At 40.5% G+C, this 23,497-nt stretch overlaps 1 non-coding gene across 1 annotated transcript; it reads right to left on the bottom strand.

Annotated features, from left to right (window-relative positions):
- Nucleotides 1–22,139: 22,139 nt before the first annotated feature.
- LOC138814353 (small nucleolar RNA SNORD35) lies at nucleotides 22,140–22,225 on the bottom strand. The gene has a single exon (XR_011367941.1). It is a non-coding gene; the product is annotated as a small nucleolar RNA SNORD35 (small nucleolar RNA).
- Between the last annotated feature and the right edge of the window lie 1,272 nt (nucleotides 22,226–23,497).

The raw sequence follows: 23,497 nt of genomic DNA on the forward strand, positions 1-23,497 counted from the left end.
ATGAGATTCATGGGGTGTGGATCAGAGGGTACTTCTCTAGTGGAACAAAACAACAGAAAAAGATGTGTGAGAAAAGGAAGAAAGAAGCTGCCTCCATGTTCCTCCCAGTCAACAGCATTACTATCTCATTATGGACAGAAACCCCTCAACATTGCTGGGAGGGAGAGAATTAAAGTTAAATCTCATCCCTGTATCTTGGAACCAGTGCTGGGGAAGTGGTTATAGTCTCTACTCTTGTGTCCAGACATTTAGATTGCTCCTATGGAACTAGTTTAGGACAGAGAAGGAAGACACTGCCACAACCTCCCTCCTTCAATCTTGTCAATGACAGCAGGTATGGGAAACCATCTCCTAGTGAGCAGGGCAGGGTGGGTCAGAGTTTTTTCTTAGAACCCTGTGTCAGGCATGTCATGATTGGACTAATAATCCAGAATAAACTAAAAGCACTGTTTGATGCTAGCACCCAAGCATCTGCTAGAATCTTTCAGGAGATGTTGGAAGGTAGCTGAGGCAGAACCAAATGCCATTTACATCAGTTTCCACCATGGTTGAAGTAGGCTGACACTTATCTTCTTGCTTAGCCTTGCTAAGCCACTGTTGCTATGTGACTCTGTTGAAATCTGGCTCAGTCCCAGTCTTGTGCACAGTGAAGAATCTCAGGGACCATTGCCCTAGAAAGATAGTGCTCAACATGGAAACAAGCAGAAACGTAGGTTGCTCTAGGAAACTAATGTGCACTGGTCTATAGCAGCATTAGCTAGAGTGTGGGCCACCTGACAGTTTGGCTTTCTGGATGGGAGAATGAGCCTGAGTGTATGACGGTGTTCACCAAGATGGCCCTGTGGCCTCCTTTTTTTATTTTGTCAGTTTTATTGCTTGAACTCTAGGCCATGGATCTGTCCCTGAATTCTTCAGTTCAAGTGTAGTGCTCTACCACTTGAGCCACAATGCCACTTTTGGTTTTCTGATGTTTATTTGGAGATAAAAGTCTTATGGATTTTCCTGCCTGGGATGGCTTTGAATCCTGGTACTCAGATCTCAGCTTCCTAAGTAGCTAGGAGTACAGGCATCAGCCACCCGTGCCAAGCTGTCTTCCTTTACAAACTTTACCAGGCTGCTGTGATACAGCATGGTTCTCCCTTCTACTTCCCATGAGTTGGATACAGGGAATTAAGATGGTGATCTTGTCCCATAGCTTAGTGTGGACCATGTGATAGCACTAGAACTTTGCCATTGCCCCATAGCCAGGACAGCCTCTGGCAGAGCTCTATAATCATCTCAGTACCTGGGAGTCATCTACCACCAGACAGTCTGAATTCTATTCTAGCTATCACTAATTGTGTATGGTTGTGGCCATCTTGGACCATGAATGCACATCTACCACATTCAACCTGAGGCAATCTTAGTGCTCACCTAGCACCGTATTGGTCTTGATTGCAGTGGACTGAGGATGATGTACTCAGGCAGGACAGACTAAGGAAAATGAGGCCTGGTTAATGCATGCCAGGAATTCAAAAACTCAAGCTTAAAGCTTGTCCATCTACTTCCCTTAATGTTAAGGGAATGAGATCATTTAGGGGAAAATGGAGTAGAATAGATTAGTAAAAAATGAGGTTTGGGAAGCTCAGAGTAAATAGAGAGGTATTCATCCATCTACATATCTTAAGATTAAGGGACCATGCAGAAAAAAACATTTGACAAGATCCAACACCCCTTTATGATGAAGGTTCTGGAAAAATTAGGAATCCATGGAACATTCTTCAATACAATAAAGGCCGTATATGACAAACCTACAGCCAGCATTATACTTAATTGTGAAAAACTAAAGCAATTTCCTCTTAACTCAGGAACAAGACAAGGATGTCCAATCTCTCTTCAATCTAGTATTAGAATGCCTAGCTACAGCAATAAGACAAGATGCAAACATAAAGGGGATCCAAATAGGGAAAAAAGAAGAAAAACTCTCCCTCTTTGCATATAACATGGTCTTGTAATTAAAGAATCCCATAGACTCCATTCCCAAATTTCTCAAGCTGATTCACAACTTTGGCCAAGTAGCAGGGTAGAAAATCAACCCTCAAAAAATCAATGGCTTTTCTGTATGCCAATAATGAGAAAAGTGTGGCTGAAATTCATAATAGTCACACAAAAAATACCTAGGAATTAACTTAACCAAAGAAGTGAAGGACTTCTATGATGAAAACATTAAAAACTAGAAAAAGGAAATCAAAACAGAACTTAGAAAGTGGCCAAAACTCTCATGCTCCTGGATTGGAAAGATCAACATCATGAAAATGGCAATACTTGCCAAGGCTATCTACAAATTCAATGTGGTCCTATCAAAATTTCAACCTCATTCTTTAAGGAAATAGAAGAGGCAATCCAAAAAATTATGGAACATAAAATACCCCGAATAGTAAAAAGGATCCTTAACAGAAAGAACACTGCTGGAGGAATATCAATACGAAATTTCAAACTCTACTATAAAGCCATAGTAATCAAAAGAGCTTGGTACTGGCACAAGAACAGACCTCAGGTCCAATGGAATAGAACTGAAAACCTAGAAATGAACCTACAGACCTATAGCCATCTAATCTTCGATAAGGGAGCTAAAAAAATAGAATGGAAGAAAGACAGCCTCTTCAGTAAATGGTGCTGGCAAAATTGGTTAACTACTTGTAGAAAACTAAAGCTAGATCCTTATATATCACCCTGCACCAGAATCAACTCCAAATGAATCAACGACCTCGGAGTCAAAGCAGACACTCTGAAAACATTACAGGATGGAATAGGAGAAACCCTAGGTCTCCTTGGCACATGCCAAAATTTTTTTAGTAGAGACCTAGAAACACAACAAAACAAAGAAAGGTTGGACAAATGGGATTGCTTGAAATTGCAGAGCTTCTGCATGGCAAAGGACACAGCTAGAAAGATCAATAGAAAGCTCAAGGATTGGGAGAAGATCATCACTAGCCACACAACAGACAAGGGTCTCATATGTAAAATATACCTTGAACTCAAAAAATTAAATCCCCCAACAACAAATCTTTAAAGAAACAACTTCCCAAGAAACAAGTGGGCTAAAGACTCAAAGAGAAACTTCTCTGAAGAGCAAAGAAGGATGGCCAATAGACACATGAAGACATGCTCAACCTCTCTCCCCATAAAAGAAATGCAAATCAAAACAACATTGAGATACCACCTCACTCCAGTTAGAATGGCTAAAATCAAGAACTCTAATAACAACAGATGCTGGAAGGGATGTGGACAGAAGGGCAGTTTACTGCATTGTTGGTGGAAGTGTAAACTTGTTTAACCACTTTGGAAAGCAGTATGGAGGTTCCTCAAAAGACTCCACATAGAGCTCCCCTATGACCCAGCATTCCCACTGTTGGGCATTTACCCAAATGCTTACAAACAAGACCCTAATAAAGCTACCAGCATGACTATGTTTATTGCAGCATTATTTACTATAGCTAAGATATGGAACCAAGCCAGATGCCCCTCAGTAGATGAATGGATCAAGAAATTGTGGTATATATACACAATGGAATTCTATGCCTCCATCAGAAAGAATGACATTGCTCCAATTGTTAGGAAGTGGAAAGGCTTAGAAAAAATTATATTAAGTGAAGTAAGCCAGGCCCAAAGAAACATAGGTCCCATGGTTTCCCTTATTTGCAATATCTAGTATATGTCTGAGTCAAGCAGAAAAGGTCAGATAAGGTGATGTTAGGGAAATGAACCCTAAGATATGTGTTCAAATGTTTTTTTTTCTTTCATGTGATTATTCCTAACACATTTATAAGATTCTTTCTTTGTTGCTTTGTATGTCCCTCCCCCACAGTATAACTACTTCTTTCACTTTATTTCATATTGGTATAATTTGTGGAGGGGAAGGGGAAAAACAAATCGTTTAAATAGGGATACAGGTGGACCCATTGCAACAATGAGATGTACAAGTCCTTATGTCGTAAACGGACTTTACAAGTTCCGTACGGGGGTGGCGGGAAAATTGGGGAGTGGGGGGAGCATAGGAAGGGATGGAAAGGGTAAACAAAGGAGGAGGCTACAATGCTTGATAAGAAATGTACTCATTATCTTGTCCATGTAGTTGTAACCCTCTGTACAATATTTTCACAATAAATAAAGAAAAGAAAAAAGAAGAGGCAAGAAATAAATTTAAAAAAAAAAGATTACGGGACCAAAGTCATTGAGCACAAAAAGAAGCTGGATAAATTATGGGAAAAAATGAGTCCTAGAGAAGGCAACTTAGAAACATGTGATTTAGAAACACAGGGCTACTATCTTTACTTCAAAGAGAGACGACAGGTTGCATTGCTTCCTGAGAGATGCATTTCTCATCATTTGAATTAGCAGTTGTCTTGTTGTATGTACGCCTTCCTCCAAGATGCTCCCCCAAACTTTAGCAACATCCTACCTCAAATATAGACAACAGCACACCTTCCCTCAAGGATAATCATCTGGAAAGAATGCCCAAAACATACAGAAACTCAGAAAGTGTAACACCAGGAATGATTAAAACAAAAGTGAGACACCTACGTTTGCATAACTTTGAAGTCAGTCCTCCAACCTTTACCATCTGTATACCCCTGGCAGCCCAAGAGCTGTGTGTCTCTCCTCAGTTAGAGTGTGTCTTTGCCTTTCTGCTTCCTGTTTGTCTACCTGCTTGCTTGTTTGCTTCCTTACTCAGGAAAGCTCTGCCACATTTTCTTACTGTTGTGACTTGTCTAGAATTTTGTTTTCTGTGATCAAAGTCCAGGATCCCAAGTGAAGAGTCCTTATTTTAGAGGGAAACTTCATTAACCTTCATCTGATTTGGTGACCCTGCTGATTGGTATTCCAGGTGTTATAGAGTTGTGGTGTCCACAGCTGTGACGAAAGCACACAGATCTTGCCACTGGTAAGCAGAATCCACTCACAAGTCCATTCCCTGTGGTCGAGGCATATGTTCCCCCTGTGCACACAGGAGGAGGTATACTTGGACCCATGACTCATTAAAGTTCTCTTGAAGTTTTTAGAACCACAGAGTATTTGTCACCGAAATTGCCTTTGGTTTTCTCTGGTACTGAAGTGGTTTATCACCTCACAGCTGACTTCCCTCAAGGCCTGCACTCCCTCTAGTGGTGCCATTGTGGAAGTCACTACAGACTCAGGAACACTGAAGCCTGCCTGGAATTTCTGGAAAGACAGGCACAAAGCCAGACCACTGGTGTAATTCAGAGACATTTCAAAGGCCAGATGGTACCACATGCCAATATGAATCAAGAATGTTCCAGAACAATGAGTTCTCCTAGCATTCATTGTAATCATTTTGGGGAAATTTTCATAGAATCTCAACTCTCATGGATGTTTGCTGATGTCCTTGTGTACAATTTAACTCTCAGGCTTTACAGCTAGAATGTCAGTAATATTAAATATGAATAGGAACTGGTGGCTAAGGCCTGTAATTATAACTACTAAGGAGGCTGATATAGGAGAATTATGTTTTGTAGTTACTTTGGCCAGGAATGTCTTTGACAGTCTTATGTGCAAGCAACTCTACAGAAACTGGTGCAGAGCTCTGGGTCAAGTGGTAGAGTGCCAGCCATGAGAGAAAAAATGCTAAGGGACAGCCATCAGGACTTGAGATGATGCCTGAGTATCAGAGTGTGTGTGAACATGCACACACACACACACACACACACACACACACACAGACACACACACACACACACACACACACACAAACCCGCAGCCCAATTAGAGAATGGACAGAGAAGAGGATAGCTCTGACATCTCCCAGCTCCCATGGGGGTACGTTTCTAATGCTGGGTTTACACATGAGCCCCATCTTTCTCACTCACATCCTCACCAGGTTCAGTTGGCTTCAATATCCCTCACAACAGTCTCATTTAATAAAGTATTCCTCTCCTAAACCAACCTCAAACAGGATGTTTCCACACAACTTGTCTGAGAAGATTCATCCATGACTTCTCTAGTTTACAGAGTATTATGTAGATCTGAAAGTAGTGAGCTCACCTGGGTCAAATTCATGAATGAAAGTGTGTATAAAACATGAAAAAGTCAGGCATCTTTGCTCACGCCTGTCATTCTAGTTACTCAGGAGGCTGAGATCTGAGGATCAGTGTCCAAAGCCATCAAAGACAGAAGAGTTCATGAGACTCTTATCTCTAATAAACCACCAAAAAATTGGAAGTGGCACTGTGGCGCAAGCAATGGAGCGCTTGTCTTAAGCTGAATAGCACAGGGGCAGCATCGAAGCTCAGAGTTGAAGCCCCATTACTGACAATAGATATGAAAAAAACATTCAAATGTAGTTTAGGAAGTTATGAGCAGGGAAAAATAAATAAGACTGGAATGATGTTGGAGGACAAGGAATGGAAGCAGAGCTTCTGGGAATGACATGGGACACAGGCCAGGACATGAACATCAGGGCACATGTTTACTTACATTAGTTAAGGGGAAAAAATCAAACATGTCTTGAATCTCTTATTACTGATCTGACCAGCAGCTCCCCATTCCCAGAGCTTTGCTAACACAAAATAATTCCAGAAGCAGAAATTGCATGTCTACCCTAACAAAGGTTGCTATGAAAGAGGTCCAAACATTGGTCCTGTTTTGAAAAGTGTAAAGTATAGAATTGATTGAAGAGTCCCTGGACTTTGCACTATGGATGGGGACATTGCTCTTTAGTGTCCATATGAACTCTTGGTCACCCCAGTGACCTTGAATAACAGTGATGAGTGGAGGAGTCACAGTGATGGTGGGGTGATCGGACATCTCTGGAAAGGGGAGTGGAATGGAAGACAGACAGAAAACTCTTTACCCTTGGATGAAAGAATAATATTCATCAGGAAAATCTGAAATGAAGTAGAGCTGTTGTAGTGAGGGCAGTGTAGAAGATGGAGAGCACATCAGTGATTGTGTCCAAACTTCCCCCACCTCTGACTCTAACCCAAAGAGAAAATTCACAATTTAAGGAAAGCCAAGAAATCACTTACTGAATGTTCTGTTGCTGCAGGGTAGGGTCATTAAAGCTTTGAACGAAGAATTCCCAAGAATAGAGGGGGTAAAATCCAGCAATGACCACATCTCCCCTGCTGCATGCCACAGATTTCTCTGTGCAAATCTGTCTGCCCTCTTCAGAGGAACTGACCAGGTGTGGATGCTGGAGAAGCAGTGTCAGAGCCACAGGGAACATTGCTGCTGCTTTGACCTGGAGCTGTGATTCTGGATGCAGACTCTGATTTCTGTGTCAGGCAGGTATCTAAATGGATGGCCTCCACTGTCCTAGAGGAATACAGAGCCCATTCTGCCCTCTGGCTCTGCATCTGGGGTCCAGCTTCAAGGTCAAAACAGAAGTTAGAAAACATGTGTACAATCTTCCTCTCCACTCCCTCAGGATTGTGATTTCATCCAAGACTGTAGATAATGATACTCCAGGAATGGATTCCTTCTTGTTGAGTTGTTCACAATTTTGTTTGAAAGCAAAAAGTTGAACAGAAAAAGCACAACCAATCAAGGGTCACTAGGGATGAGGGGAATGGATGACACCAGAAGATGCCATGTGAAGGTCAAATGGTCATAGAGTGCCATGGCCAGAAAAGGCCCAATCAGAGTTAGTGGAGCACCATCCAACATAAGGATGGGCAGCCTCACAATCCAGGGGCAACTGAGCCACAGAAGTTTGCTGAAATGAACCATTCAGGTTTCCTACCAACTGCACATGCATTAGTATCCAGAAATGGTCAATGCATTTATTTACTGCTGCTGGTGTTACCAAGAGTTATCCTGAATTCAACTATTACAGATCAATACTTCAAGGTCAATGCACATATCGAATTGGATATTTGCACTCTGAACCTTGAACTTCTTCAGTGCTTGCATGTCGTTGACCATCAGACTGCACCTATCAATATATTGTGGTGGTCCCCTGTGAGACACAGAGATGTTCTATGATCTGTGACTTTCTGGGAACATAGCAGGCTTGTCCACTGAGGACCCTGGAAGCTGTGGGTGTATGGATGGGTCTTGCTCTGCTGTGTCCCCATCATGTCCAGAGTGCTTTGGTAATTTTTGTTACCAGTTGTACAACTGTGTGGTGCCAGCTCTGTCCATGTCTCACTACCTGTCTTCTCTATTAGTTTCTCATAATAGAAGTGAAATCAAGGTCACAATATAGGGTCCTGCTCTGCCCAGAGTTCAACATGTTGGCTGGTTCTGTGAACTAGCTGCATATATTTATGAGGAAGGGCTTGGCAAATGTAAGTTGGAAAAGTAAGGATGCAAATGCTATTTGGTGTTGGTAGCCAGCAAGACCTTGCAAGAGCATCAGTGCTGGGGCCTAGGCCTGACTTGGGTTCTGAGGTAGAAAACTTTGTTGCTTCTATATCCAGGATTACCAGTATGAGCCACCTGTAGCTGGCTCAGAAGCGAAACATTTATCCTGTTCTCTTCATCTATTATTCTATTTCTGTTAAATCTGCCCAAGAGAACAGGCACTCCCCACTTCCTCTTCACCTGCCTGAAACCAGTAATCACCTGTCAGTCACCTGACTGTGATTCAGTAGAGGACCCCACACTCTGTGGTCACTTCTTCATCCACAAAGTTCACTTCTTGAACAACCCTGGTCACACCTCCATAGGACAGTGAGAAGTTCCCCAGACTCTGTGGTCATTTCCACATCCGCTGTGGTCCTGGCTCAGCACAAGTCCCCTTCTCTCTCTTTCTCTTTTACGCTTTTTCCTTTTCCTCTGTCTTTTCCATGCTCTTCCATGTTCTACATGTAGGCAGTTTGCCTTTTCTGGAAACAATCACAAGAAAGAAAAAAAACATTGAATCTTTATCTTTGGGTTAATTTCACCTAACATCAACTTGTCTGACAGTTTCTGTTTGTCTCAGACATGTACTAGTTATTGCGAAGAAGGGAAACCTTGGGACCTATGTCTCTTTGGGCCTGCCTTACTTCACTTAATATAATTTTTCCAAGTCTTTCCATATCCTAACAAAGGGGGCAATGCCATTCTTTCTGTTGGAGGAATAGAATTCCATTGTGTATGTATACCACATTTTCTTGATCCATTCATCTACCGAGGGGCATCTGGGCTGGCTCCATATCTTAGCTATGGTAAAAATGCTGCAATAATCATTGTTGTGTTGGGAGCTTTAGTATGGACTTGTTTGTGATCAGTTGGGTAAATGCCCAAAATTGGGATTGCTGAGTCATAGAGGAGCTCTATATGGAGTCTTATGAGGAACCTCCATACTACTTTCGAAAGTGCTTGAACAAGTTTACACTCCCATCAACAATGCAGTAAACTGCCCTTCTGTCCACATCCCCTCCAGCATCTGTTGTTATTAGAGTTCTTGATTACAGCCATTCTAACTGGGGTGAGGTGGTTTCTCAATGTTGTTTTGATTTGCATTTCTTTTAGGGATAGGGAGGCTGAACATGTGTTCATGTGTCTATTGGCCATCCTTTCCTCTTCAGAGAAGTTTCTCTGTAAGTCTTTAGCCCAGTTGTTTATTAAGCAGTTGTTTCTTTGAGGGTTTGTTGTTGGGGATTTAATCTTTTGAGTTCCAAGTACATTTTAGATATGAGACCCTTGTCCATTGTGTGGCTAGTTATGATCTTCTCCCAATCCTTGGGCTTTCTATTGATCTTTCTAGCTATGTCCTTTGCCATGCAGAAGCTCTGCAATTTCATGCAATCCCATTTGTCCAACCTTTCTTTGATTTGTTGTGTTTCTTGGTCTCTATTAAAAAATTTTGGCCTGTACCAAGGAGACCTAGGGTTTCTCCTATTCCATCCTGTAATGTTTTCAGAGTGTCTGCTTTGACTCCGAGGTCTTTGATCCATTTGGAGTTGATTCTGGTGCAGGGTGATATATAAGGATCTAGCTTTAGTTTTCCACAAGTAATTAACCAATTTTGCCAGCACCATTTACTGAAGAGGCTGTCTTTCTTCCCTTCTTTTTTGGGGGGGCTGGGGGTCCTATCACGTGGCCTGAACTCTGGGCCTGGGCGCTGTCCCTCAGCTCTTCAGCTCAAGGCTAGCACTCTACCACTTGAGCCACAGCACCACTTCCAGCTTTTTTCTTTTTGCTTATGTGGTGCTGAGGAATCGAACCCAGGGCCTCAGGCATGCAAGCTAAGCACTCTACTACTGAGCCAACTTCCCAGCCCCCTTCCCTTCTATTTTTTCCTCCCTTATTGAAGATTAGATGGCTATATATCTGTAGGTTCATGTAGGTTTTTCAGTTCTATTCCATTGGTCTTGAGGTCTGTTCTTGTGCCAGTACCAAGTTGTATTGATATTATTACTTTGTAGTAGAGTTTGAAATTTGGTATTGATATTCCTCCAGAACTGTTCTTTCTGTTGAGGATTGTTTTTTGCTATTCGGGGTCTTTTATTGTTCCATATGAATTTTTGGATTGCCTGTTTTATTTCCTTGAAGAATGAGGTTGGAATATTTATAGGTATCGCATTGAATTTGTAGATAGCCTTAGGAAGTACTACCATTTTCACTATGTTGATCCTTCCAATCCAGGAGCATGAGAGGTTTTGCCACTTTCTAAGTTCTGTTTTGATTTCTGTTTTCAGGTTTTTCAAATTTTTCATCATAAAGGTCCTTCACTTCTTTGGTTAAGTTAATTCCTAGGTATTTTATTTTTTGTGTGGCTATTTAACTAATGGAGTAGCTTTCCTGATTTCAGCTACGCTTTTCTCATTGTTGGAATACAGAGAAGCCATTGCTTTTTTGAGGGCTAATTTTATACTCTTCTACTTTGCCAAAGTTTTGAATCAGCTTGAGTAATTTGGGAGTGGAGTCCGGGGTTCTTTAAATACAAAAATCATGTCAGCTGCAAAGAGGGAGAGTTTTACTTCATCTTTCCCTATTTGGATTCCTTTTATGTTTGCATCTTGTCTTATTGCTGTAGCTAGGCATTCTAATACTAAATTTAAGAGAAGTGGAGAGAGTAACCGTCCTTTTCTCACTCCTGAGCTAAGAGGAAATGGCTTTAGTTCTCCACCATTAACTATAATGCTGGCTGTAGGTTTGTCATATACAGACTTTATTGTATTGTGGAAGACTGTTCCCTGGATTCCTAATTTTTCAGAATCGTCATCATAAAGGAGTGTTGGATCTTCTCAAATGCCTTTTCTGCACCTATTGAGATAACCATGTGGTTCTTATCCTTGCTCTTGTTGATGTGATGAATTATATTAACTAGCTTTGTATCCCTGAATGAATCCTGTATGATTGTGCTGCATGATTTTTTGGATGAATTGTTGAAGTCTATTGGTCAAAATTTTTTTGAATGTGTTTGGTAGTCAACTTTCTCTTTAAATTTCATTGAAGAGTTGGAGGAGTATTGGTGTGAACTCTGCTTTGAAGGCCTTGTCGAATTCCTCTCTAAATCCATCTGGTCCTTTTCTTTTCTTAGATAGGATGTCTCTTATTGCTGTTTCTATTTCAATGCTTGATATGGGCCTGTTAAGATGGTTTAATTCGTTTTGGTTTAGTTTCGGCATGTCGATATTTCCGAGGTAAAGGACCATTTCTGGAAGTTCTCAAACTTATTAGCATAAAGTTTTGAGAAGTATTCCATTATAACGTTCTGAATCTTGCTTTGTTTCTGTGGTGGTTCCCATTCTCATGCCTGAGTTTATTTATTTGGGTGTGTTCTCTTCTTTTTCTCATAAGATTTGCTAAGGGTTTGTAATTTTGTTAATTTTTTCAAAGAATCAACCCTCTGATGTGTTGATTCTTTCTATGGTGTTTTTATTCTAATTCGTTGAATTCTGATTTAATTTTAATTATTTCTTTCTGTCTACTGGATTGGGGTTTACCTTGCTGCTCTTTTTCAAGGAGGTTTAGATGTCTTATTAAATTGTCAGTTTCAGATCTCTCCAATTTGTTGATGTAGGAAAGCAGAGCTATAAACTTGTACTGCCTTTGTTGTGTCCCCAAGGAGCTGGTAATTTATATATTCATTTTTGTTATATATCTTGAACATTTGAATTTCCTTTCTAATCTCTTCCCATATCCACTGGTGATTCAACATTGTGTTGTTCAGCTTCCATGTGTTACAGGATTTTCTTTAGGGGCTTTGGCTGTTGAGTTTTTTTTTTTATTCCCTTGTGGTCTGAGAGAATGCAAGGTATAACTTCAATGTTTCTGAATTTGGACAAGTTTGATTAGTGATCTAAAATGTGGTCTATTTTGGAATATATTCAGTGTGCTGCTGAGAAAAATATGTATTCTGATGCTGCTGGGTGAAATATTCGGTAGATGTCTGTTAAATCTTGTTAATCCATGCAGTTGCTTAGATCTGCGGTTTCTCTGTTGACTTTTTGCAGAATTGATCTTTCTAGTGGGGATAGTGGTATGTTAAAGTCCCCAAAAATTAAGTCTTTGGATCTATGTGACATTGGAGTGAAAGTAGTGTTTCTTGGATAAATTTGGGTGCTCTCTGTTGTTTGGTGAATAGGCATTTAGAATTGTAATATCCTCCTGAAGGAGAGCTCCCTTAATTAATATGTAGGGACCTTCTTTATCTCTTCTTACTAATTTTAGTTTGAAGTTTATTTTATCTGATATTAGGATTGCAACTCCTGTTTGTTTATAGGGGCTATTTGCTTGGTAGATTTTGTTCCAGCATTTCACCTTTAAAATGTGTCTGTTTTTATGGGCAAGGTATGACTCCTGAAGGCAGCAGAGAGAAGGATCTTGCTTTTTAATCCAGCTAGACAGTCTATGTCACTGAATTGGAGTTAAGTCCTTAATGTTGAGAGATAGAATTGAGAGGTGTTTGGGAGTTCCTGCCATGTTATCCATCTTCTTGGGTGCTCCAGCAACTGGGTGCTTCCTATGGTTCTTGGATTCTCCGTTTGGGTGCCATTTCTTTGCCTTTATTGTGGTCTTGTTGGTTTTCTGTGTGTAGGACATCTTTAAGTATCTTTTGTAGGGCTTGTTTGGTGGAGATATATTGTTTCAGTTTTTCTTTGCTATGGAAGGTTTTATTTATCTTTGGTTATGAAGCAGAATTTAGCTGGGTACAGTATTCTTGCTTGATAGTTGTCTGTCTTTAGGGAGTGGTATAAGACATTCTAGGCTCTTCTTGCTTTAATTGTCTCTGCTGAGAAGTCTGAGGTGATTCTAATTGTTTTCCCTTTATATGTGATTGTTCTATTCTCCTTGACTACTTTAAGGACCTTTTCCTTGGTCTCAATTGATCCTGTTCAGATTATAATGTGACAGTGGGATGTCCTGTTCTGGTGTTCTAATTTTTAATTCTGTCCTGTTCTAATTTTTAAAAATTAAAAATTTAATACAAGGTCCAAGAAAGAGTTCCTTATTTTTTGGGGGGTGGGGTAATGGGAAGATCCTTAATTTTATTTGTGAACATACTGTACAGAGGAGTTACAATTACATGGGCAGGATAATGCGTAAAATTCTTACCAAGCATTGCAGCCTCCTCCTTTGTTTACCCTTCACATCCCTTCCCAGCCTCCCCATCTCCCCATCCCAATCCTTCTCCTTCCCCCCCCCCCCCGCTCCCCTCCCGCACCGAAGTTGTAAAGCTCATTTTGGACATGACAACTTGTACTTCTCATTGTTGCAACAGGTCCACCTGTATCCTTAAACAACTGGTTTTTCCCCATCTCCTCCACAAGTTATACTGACATCAAATATAGTGAAAGCAGGGGTTATACTGTGGGGGAGGGACATACAAAGCAACAAAGAGATGATCTTATAAATGCAATAGAAACACATGCATGAAAGAACAAAAAACATTAAAATACACATCTAAGGGTTCATTTTCCTGACATCACATTATCTAAGCTTTTCCGCTTGACTCATACCTATACTAGATATTGCAAATGAGGGAAACCATGGGACCTATGTTTCTTTGGGCCTGGCTTACTTCACTTAATATAATTTTTTCCAAGTTTATCCATTTCCTAACAAATGGGGCAATGTCATTCTATATGATGGAGGCATAGAATTCCATTGTGTATATATACCACATTTTCTTGATCCATTCATCCACTGAGGGGCAACTGGGTTGGTTCCATATCTTAGCTATGGTAAATAATGCTGCAATAAACATAGTTGTTCTGGTAGCTTTAGTGTGGTCTTGTTTGTAAACATTTGGGTAAATGCCCCAAAGTGGGATTGCTGGGTCATAGGGGAGTTCTATGTGAAGTCTTTTGAGGAACCTCCATACTGCTTTCCAAAGTGGTTGAACAAGTTTACATTCCCACCAACAATGAAGTAAAGTTCCTTTCTGTCCACATCCCCTCCAGCATATGTTGTTGTTAGAGTTCTTGATTTTTGCCGTTCTAACTGGAGTGAGGTGATATCTCAATGTTGTTTTGATTTGCATTTCTTTTATGGCTAGGGATGTTGAACATTTCTTCATGTGTCTATTGGCCATCCTTCTTTCTTCTTCAGAGAAGTTTCTCTTTAAGTCTTTTGCCCACTTATTTATTGGGCAGTTGTTTCTTTGAGGATTTGTTGTTGGGTGGTTTAATTTTTTGAGTTCCAAGTATATTTTAGATATGAGACCCTTGTCCGTTGTATGGCTAGTAAAGATCTTCTCCCAATCCGTGGGTTTTCTATTGATCTTGCTAGCTATGTCATTTGCCCTGCAGAAGCTCTGCAACTTTATGCAATCCCATTTGTCCAACCTTTCTTTGATTTGTTGTGTTTCCGGGTCTCTATTCAGAAAATTTCGGCCTGCACCAAGCAGACCTAGGGTTTCTCCTATTCCATCTTGTAATGTTTTCAGAGTGTCTGCTTTGAGTTCAAGGTCTTTGATCCATTTGGAGTTGATTCTGGTGCAGGGTGATATATAAGGATCTAGCTTAAGTTTTCTACATGTAGTTAACCAATTTTGCCAGCACCATTTACTGAAGAGGCTGTCTTTCTTCCATTCTATTGTTTTAGCTCCCTTATCGAAGATTAGATGGCTATAGGTCTGTAGGTTCATTTCTGGGTTTTCAATTCTATTCCATTGGTCCTGAGGTCTGTTCTTATGCCAGTACCAAGCTGTTTTGATTACTATGGCTTTATAGTAGAGTTTGAAGTTTGGTATTGATATTCTTCCAGCAGTGGTCTTTCCGTTGAGGAGCGTTTTTGCTATTCGGGGTCTTTTTTTGTTCCATATGAATTTTTGGATTGCCACTTCTATTTCCTTGAAGAATGAGGTTGGAATTTTGATAGGTATTGCATTGAATTTGTAGTTAGCCTTGGGAAGAATTGCCATTTTCACAATGTTAATCTTTCCAATCCAGGAGCATGGGAGGTTTTGCCATTTTTGAAGTTCTGTGTTGATTTCCTTTTTTAAGATTTTAAAGTTTTCATCATAGAGGTCCTTCACTTCTTTAGTTAAGTTAATTCCTAGGTATTTTATTTTTTGTGGGGCTATTACAAATGGAGTTGCTTTCCTAATTTCAGCCACACTTTTCTCATTGTTGGCATACAGAAAAGCCATTGATTTTGGGGGGTTAATTTTATACCCTGCTACTTTGCCAAAGTTTTGAATCAGCTTGAGTAATTTGGGAGTGGAGTCTATGGGATTCTTTAAATACAAGATCATGTCATCTGCAAAGAGGGAGAGTTTTATTTCTTCTTTCCCTATTTGGATCCCCTTTATGTCTGCATCTTGTCTTATTGCTGTAGCTAGGCATTCTAATACTAGATTGAAAAGAAGTGGAGAGAGTGGGCATCCTTGTCTTGTTCCTGAGTTAAGAGGAAATGGCTTTAGTTTTTCACCATTGAGTATAATGCTGGCTGTAGGTTTGTCATATACAGCCTTTATTGTATTGTGGAATGTTCCCTGGATTCCTAATTTTTCCAGAACCTTCATCATAAAGGGGTGTTTGATCTTGTCAAATGCTTTTTCTGCATCTATTGAGATAACCATGTGGTTCTTATTCTTGCTCCTGTGGATGTGATGAATAATATTAATTGATTTGCGTATATTGAACCAGCTTTGCATCCCTGAAATGAATCCTGTTTGATCATGGTGTATGATTTTTTGGATGAATTGTTGAAGTCAATTGGCCAAAATTTTGTTGAGAAGTTTTGCATCAATGTTCATCAAAGAAATGGGTCTATAGTTCTCTTTCTTTGATGAGTCCCTGCCTGGTTTTGGGATGAGGGTTATGATGGCTTCATAGAATGTGTTCGGTAGTGAGGTTTCTGTTTCAATTTCATTGAAGAGTTGGAGGAGTATTGGTGTGAGCTCTGCTTTGAAGGCCTTGTAAAATTCCGCTGTAAAACCATCTGGTCCTGGACTTTTCTTAGCTGGGAGGTCTCTTATTGCTGTTTCTATTTCAATGCTTGATATGGGCCAGTTAAGCTGGTTTAACTCATCTTGGTTTAGTTTTGGCATGTCAATATTTGCTAGGAAAAGGTCCATTTCTGTCAAGTTCTCAAACTTATTAGCATAAAGTTTTGAGAAGTATTCCCTTATAATGTTCTGAATCTTGGTTGTTTCCGTGGTGATGTTTCCATTTTCATCTCTGAGTTTATTAATTTGCATGTGTTCTCTCCTTTTTCTGATAAGATTTGCTAAGGGTCTGTCAATATTGTTGAGTTTTTCGAAGAACCAACTCTTTGTTTGTTGATTCTATAGTGTTTTTGGATTCTAATTCATTTAATTCTGATTTAATTTTGATTATTTCTTTCAGTCTACTGGATTGGGGTTTATCTTGCTGCTCTTTTTGAAGGAGGTTTAGATATGTCATTAAATTGCTAGTTTCAGATCTCTCCAATTTGTTGATGTAGGAGCTCAGAGCTATAAACTTGCCTCTGAGTACTGCCTGTTCTGTGTCCCAGAGGAGCTGGTAATTTGTGTGTTCATTTTTGTTGAATAGCATGAACATTTGAATTTCCTTTCTAATCTCTTCCATGACCCACTCTTGATTCAGCAGTGTGTTGTTCAGCCTCCATGTGATACCGGACTTTCTTTGGTGGCTTTTGGTATTGAGTTCTATTTTATTCCCTTGTGGTCAGAGAGAATGCAAGGTATAACTCCAATGTTTCTGAATTTAGACAAGTTTGCTTTGTGGCCTAAAATGTGGTCTATTTTAGAAAATGTTCCATGTGCTGCTGAGAAAAACGTGTATTCTGATGCTGCTGGGTGAAATGTTCGGTAGATGTCTGTTAAGTCTAGTTGGTCTATGCAGCTGTTTAGATCTGCGGTTTCTCTGTTGAGTTTTTGCCGAATTGATCTATCTAGTGGGGAGAGTGGTGTGTTAAAATCCCCAACAATTAATGTCTTTGATTCTATATGGGATTTGAGGGAAAGTAGTGTTTCTTTGATAAATTTGGGTGCTCCATTGTTTGGCGAATAGATATTTAGAATTGTAATATCCTCCTGAAGGACAGATCCTTTAATTAGTATGTAGCAACCTTCTTTATCTCTTCTCATGAATTTTAATTTGAAGTCTATTGTATCTGATATTAGGATTGCAACTCCCGGCTGTTTATGGGGGCCCTTTTCTTGGTAGATTTTGTTCCAGCCTTTAACATTGAAAATATATTTGTTTTTACGGGCAAGATGTGACTCCTGCAGGCAGCAGATAGAAGGGTCTTGTTTTTTAATCCAACTAGACAGTCTATGTCGCTTAATTGGAGAGTTCAGTCCGTTAACCTTAAGGGATAGGACTGAGAGGTATTTGGGAGTTCCTGCCATGTTATCCACTTTCTTGGGGGCTGCGAAAACTGGGTTCTTCCTATAGTTCTTGGATTCTCAGTTTGCGTGCAGTTTCTTGGCCTTTGTTGCGGTCTTGTTGGTTTTCTATGTGTAGGGCATCTTTAAGAATCTTTTGTAGGGCTGGTTTGGTGGAGATGTATTGTTTCAATTTTTCTTTGCTATGGAAGGTTTTTATTTGGCCTTCATTTATGAAGTAGAGTTTAGCTGGGTACAGTATTCTTGGTTAATAGTTGTTTATTTTTAGGGCATTGCATACATCATTCTAGGCTCTTCTTGCTTTGATTGTCTCTGCTGAGAAATCTGAGGCGATTCTAATTGGTTTCCCTTTATAGGTGATTACCCTTTTCTCGTTGACAGCTTTAAGGATCTTTTCCTTGGTCTGAGTTGATCCTGTGTGGATTATAATGTGATGGTGGGATGTCCTATTCTGGTCTGGTCTATTTGGGGTTCTAAAAGCTTCTTGTATCTGCATAGGCCTATCTTTTTATATGTTTGGGAAGTTCTCTGCTAGGATCCTGTTAAACAAGTTTCCTAGACCATTAACTTCTGTTTCTAGGTGCTCCTCTACACCCATTATCCTTAGATTAGGCCTTCTGATGGTGTCTTCCAGGTGTTGGATAGATCTATCATATTTCTTAGACTTGTCTTGGATGGTTATATGTTCTTTCTCTATAATATCTAGGCTGTCTTCAATCCCTGAGATTCGATCTTCTGCATGGTCTAACCTGCTGTCAAGACTCTCTACTTTGTTTTTAATCTCTTTTCCTTCTAATTGGTCAGCTTTGATGGCTTCAAGTGCTTTGTTGAAGCTCTGTTTTAGGTCTTGTATGAATCTCTTTACTTCCTTAATTTGGTGTTCAGTGTTTGTCCTCAAATCACTTAGTTGATTGGTTATGGTTTCTTTGGAATCCCATTCCTTCTGTTGGGTTCCATTCAGCATTCCCTTTGTGGTCTCCCTGACTTCCTTCAGCTCTTTCTTAATGGATTCTATGGATGCTTTTAGTGATCTTTGTGTGTTCTCTACCTGGTCTCTCAATTCCTGTATTACTCTTTGTTTAGCTTCCTCATGTTCGTGGGATTCCTGCAGTTCTCTTTGTGTGTTCTCAGCCTGCTCACGCCATTCCTCCCTTTCTCTTTGAGTATTCTCAAGTTGTTCACGCAAATCCTGTATCAGTTTTTGAGTAGCAATCTCACGCTTACGATATTCCTGTATAAACTTCTGGGATGCCTCCTCTCTCTCCCTATCACGCTCATAGAGAGTCCTTTGCAAGTTGTCAAACTTCTCATTTATCATGTTTGCTATTAGTGTTTGTAGAGCTATTTGGGAACTCCCCTCTGGATTGTTCATTATATGATCTGACCCCTGATTATCAAGATTGGGAATTGAGATACCCGAATTTGCCATTTTTCTTGTGTTTTTCCGGCTTACTCTGCCCATTTGAGATGAAGATTGCACCAGTTTTGTGCTAGAACACTATCTTAAGGCAACCATCAACCAAAGTTTGCATTTGTACAGTCAATAGTCTACAGATACAATCTAGTTCAACAGATACATCTATTCAACATCAAACAACTATATTTTAAAGGACTTCGAACCGCAGAAAAGAATTTGGAAAACCAAAAATTATTAGGATTAGGGAGAGGTGTGGGTGAAAAATAGGAATAGATTGGTGTGGGGAGGCACAGGGAGAGTTAACTATGTCCTAATCACAATGCAGGAAATGGGTTGGGTAGGATGCAAGTAGAGAGAGAGAGAAAAAGAAGAGAGGGATAGGGGAATGAAAAGAGACCAGAAAAAAAAATAGAAACGTAAAAATTAATGTTTTTGTAGAGATTAAAAGACCATCTATTTAGAGAGGAATGTGAATATGTTGTGAGAAAGGGAGGGAGATAGAGGAGATGTGAAAAACTTTAAGGATGGGAAAGGGAGAAGAAAAGATCAGAAGTTCAGTAGAGCTAGACAAAAAACAAAAAGATAATTATGAAAGAAAGAAAAAGAGAAAGAAGATAAGAAAAGAAAATAAAACGCTCATTCACATATTCCTTAAATAAAAATTATAAGAGGAGAAAAAAAAAGTTACTGGAAATCAATTAATTTTTCAGAAAAGGCAAAAATTAAAGATTAATAAAAGTTTTGAAAGAGAAAAAAAATTTATATATATAAGGTAACAAAAAACAAAAAACAAACAAAAAAAGTAAAGAAGAAGAAGAAAAAAGAAAGAAAAAAAAGAAAAAAGAAAAAAAAAGTCTTTTGATTTTTTTTGGCGGGGGGAGGGGTGGGAAGAATCCTGTATCTCCCTTTTGTCTGTAACCAGCCTTTTGTTGGAGTCTCTGGTCAGCTTGAGATCCTGTGGCTTGATTGGTTTCTTAAGTCGGTTTGTTGGAAGAGGCAGAAAAATGCTCTGCTTTACCCAAGATTTTGAGATCCCCCTCCCAGGTTAGTTTTCTAGGAGGGTGATCTGCTTTGAGAATCACAAAAGAGGGGGATGCAGTGGTGAGGCTAGGTTCTGGGTAGAGTTGAGGCCTTTCAACAATCAGTAGCTTTTTCCTGGGGCTGTTTTGTGCAAAAAAAAAAAAAATCTCCCAGAGCCCAGCCTGGAGCTGTTCTCAGGGATTCTGTTTTTCAATTGATTGTTGATGCTGCTAGAGGGAGGGGCAGCCTCTGGCTCTGGTTACCCAGTGAGGAAAGCCACTCCAATGGCTGGCGCCTGAGCTGGGTGACTTTTCCCTGGATGGAGCCGAGTCTGGCAGGTCACTTTGCCGTTAAGTTCTTGTGACCTGCTAAATGACTCCTTTTATTCCAAGGCCTGGATTGGAGCTGGCAGCTCCTCCTAGCTTTGTCAGTATCCAAGATGGAGATCACCGGTGCTGGGGGGGGAGGGGTGGCCTTCCCTCCTCTGCTCCCTGAGAAGGAGTGAGGACGTCGGGCTTCTACTCACGTCGAGTCTTGGATCCTGGGTCGTCTCTGGTCTGCAAGCTGCAGGATGAAGATGTCCGCTCTTTGTTGGTTCTTGTTGGTGTTGAGTAGAATCCGCTCGTCTGCTGCATCTGGCTCCTTCGTCCCGGACTCTCTGTGTGAGCGCTCAAGTATGGCCCCCGGCTGCTGCGGTCTCCGCCGCTTGCGACCCTGCCGCCACTGCCGCGGCGGCTGCTGGCGAGCACTCAGGTGTGTCTTTTTGCCTTGGCTTCCCTCTCTTGTCTAACTCTCTGTCCTGTGATGGCACACTTGGTGTGATTCTCTGTCTTAGGACTGTTCACTGGAACTCTAAAACTGCTTTCTATGCGAGAGCTTGTTCAGATTACAGCTTCTCCTCTGCCATCTTCCCGGAACTTCCTTGCTGAGACTCTTATCTCCAATAAACCACTCAGAAAAACTGGGAATGATGCTGTGGCTCAAGTGGTAAAGTGCCTGCCTTGAGCTGAAGAATAGAGGGACAGAGCCTAGGCTCGGATTTTAAGCAATGTGACCAACAACAACAAAAAAAATTGAGTAACATAAATTAGGTTTTACATTGAAGTAAATATTTAACCAAAGCCAGGAAAACTTAAATTAGGTGATATTTTTTCTTTGTCCTTTAAAGGAAACCACAATGGGAAAAATATGTATGTAAATTAAATTGCACATTATGCACATTATCTATCTGAAAGATGCCTATAAGAAAATAGAAAATCTGAACACACACTCCACGATTGTGTGTTAGAGAATTTCTACCTCCTATCCCTTTGGCTGGTGGAAGGTACCAGTGCATTGCCAAGAGACTTCCGGATCGCAGTATCCCAGTCTAGTTGGTTCATGAGCCGTTCACCACCTGTTAAAGCAGGAGTGTGGCTTCTGGCTCTGGGAACTTCCTGATCCACCCCTACCAGGCTGACCAACCTAGGGCACAAGCCTCACCACGAGCATCAAGCGGTCCCCAGACGTGACAAGCAGCATGTCAGGGTGTCTGAGCTGCCCAGCTCCTGTACATGGTTTGGCGCCTCTGGGAGAAGATGGGGTACAGGGACCTGCTCTGGAAATGGAAGGATACTCCCAGCATGCCCTGGAGCATGGGGCAGTAAGCATCATAGAAGGAGACCTGGGCCTTGAGCATGTGGGACTGCATGTTGTTCTGGAATACCTCAGGGCCTTGCCCTTGTCTGGGTGCAGATTCAGCAACAACAACACGGGGCAGATCCTGAGCAGCAGGCCCAGGGGGCACGGGTGGGATCCATAATCTATTGCTGCTATTCTGGCCCCTCTCTGGGTTGAGGTGTCTCATCTGCCACACGTGGGTTTCTCTTTTCTTCTGCTTCCAGAGTTTGGGATGATTTTCATTTAATGATTGTGTGGCTTTAATATATTGGCTATTCTGTCTGTCTGCCTGTCTTCATTCTTTTTTTTCTCCATGTTTCTGTTGAGCCTTTGCCATCATTGACACTGCTCACTGTGGCATCCACAGACCCTCGTGAGAAATGACACCACTTGCTTTTTCTTTAAAAAATTTAAATACAGGATTGACGTTTATTGGAGTTGGGTGTCAAAAGTAAAGGGAATTAAATATTAATTTATGTTTTCAATATGAAAAATATCTCTGTGTGAGTGAGTGTATCAGCCCTGGAAGTCACGGCCCCAAGTTCCCTCTCTTGGCTTTGTAATACACATGTGGCATTTTATTTTTTTTTTTTTTCTCCTTAATGCTAATAGGCTTTTTTTTTTTTTTTTTAAATTGTATTTTATTTTATTTGACAACATACTGTACAGAGGGGCTACAATTACATGGGCAGGATAATGCATACATTTCTTACCAAGCATTGCAGCCTCCTCCTTTGTTTACACTTCACTTCCCTTCCCTGCCTCCCCCCTCCCCCCACCCAATTTTACCCCCCTCCCCCCACCCAATTATACCCCCCTCCCCCCCCCCACACCGAAATTGTAAAGCTGGTTTTGACATGACATTTTGTACTTCTCATTGTTGCAACAGGTCCACCTGAATCCTTAAACGACTTACTTCATTGTTGGTGGGAATGTAAACTTGTTCAACCACTTTGGAAAGCAGTATGGAGGTTCCTCAAAAGACTTCACATAGATCTCCCCTATGATCCAGCAATCCCACTTTTGGGCATTTACCCAAATGTTTACATGTGGCATTTTAGCATTTGACAAATACCCCCCTGTCCCTTATATTTACTTGTAAGTTAGAGATGGAGTCTCATAGACTTTTCTGTCCATGCTAATTTTGAACTGTAATCCTCACATCCAAGGCTTGTAAGAGAGCCACTGGTGTCTGGCTCACAAAAATTACGTGTCTAATATTGAAATTCAAATTGAAATTAATGATACATTTACACAAGAATGTGAACATTTAATACACATTACCCAAGGTTTTAGTCCATGTTTTAAGAGTAACACTTTTTCTTTTTTGAGATTATGTAATTAGATAAATTTCACACTATTGTGGCATAATGATACTTAGCGAAAGTCACTAACACATTTTAACCGGCACAATGCATCTTGTCATTGTCTTGATCTACAAAGCTTATGAACTCTACAGATTTTAACAATAAAACTCTTTCTTCCAAATTGGGTGATATGTACATTTTTTTCCTTTTGCTCACTGTCAGCTGTTTCCTCTTTCTCTCTCATTCCCTCCCTCCCATCATCACTGTTGAGTTGCTTAGTTCACTTTCATCAATGACCAGTGCTGGTGATGGGCCCTCTGCTGTATTTTTTTCACCCATTTTCCACCACTTCTTTGACCT

This window comes from Dipodomys merriami, unplaced genomic scaffold, assembly GCF_024711535.1.
Source record: "Dipodomys merriami isolate MVZ:Mamm:240054 unplaced genomic scaffold, mDipMer1.0.p SCAF_6, whole genome shotgun sequence".
Classification (NCBI taxonomy): domain Eukaryota; kingdom Metazoa; phylum Chordata; class Mammalia; order Rodentia; family Heteromyidae; genus Dipodomys; species Dipodomys merriami.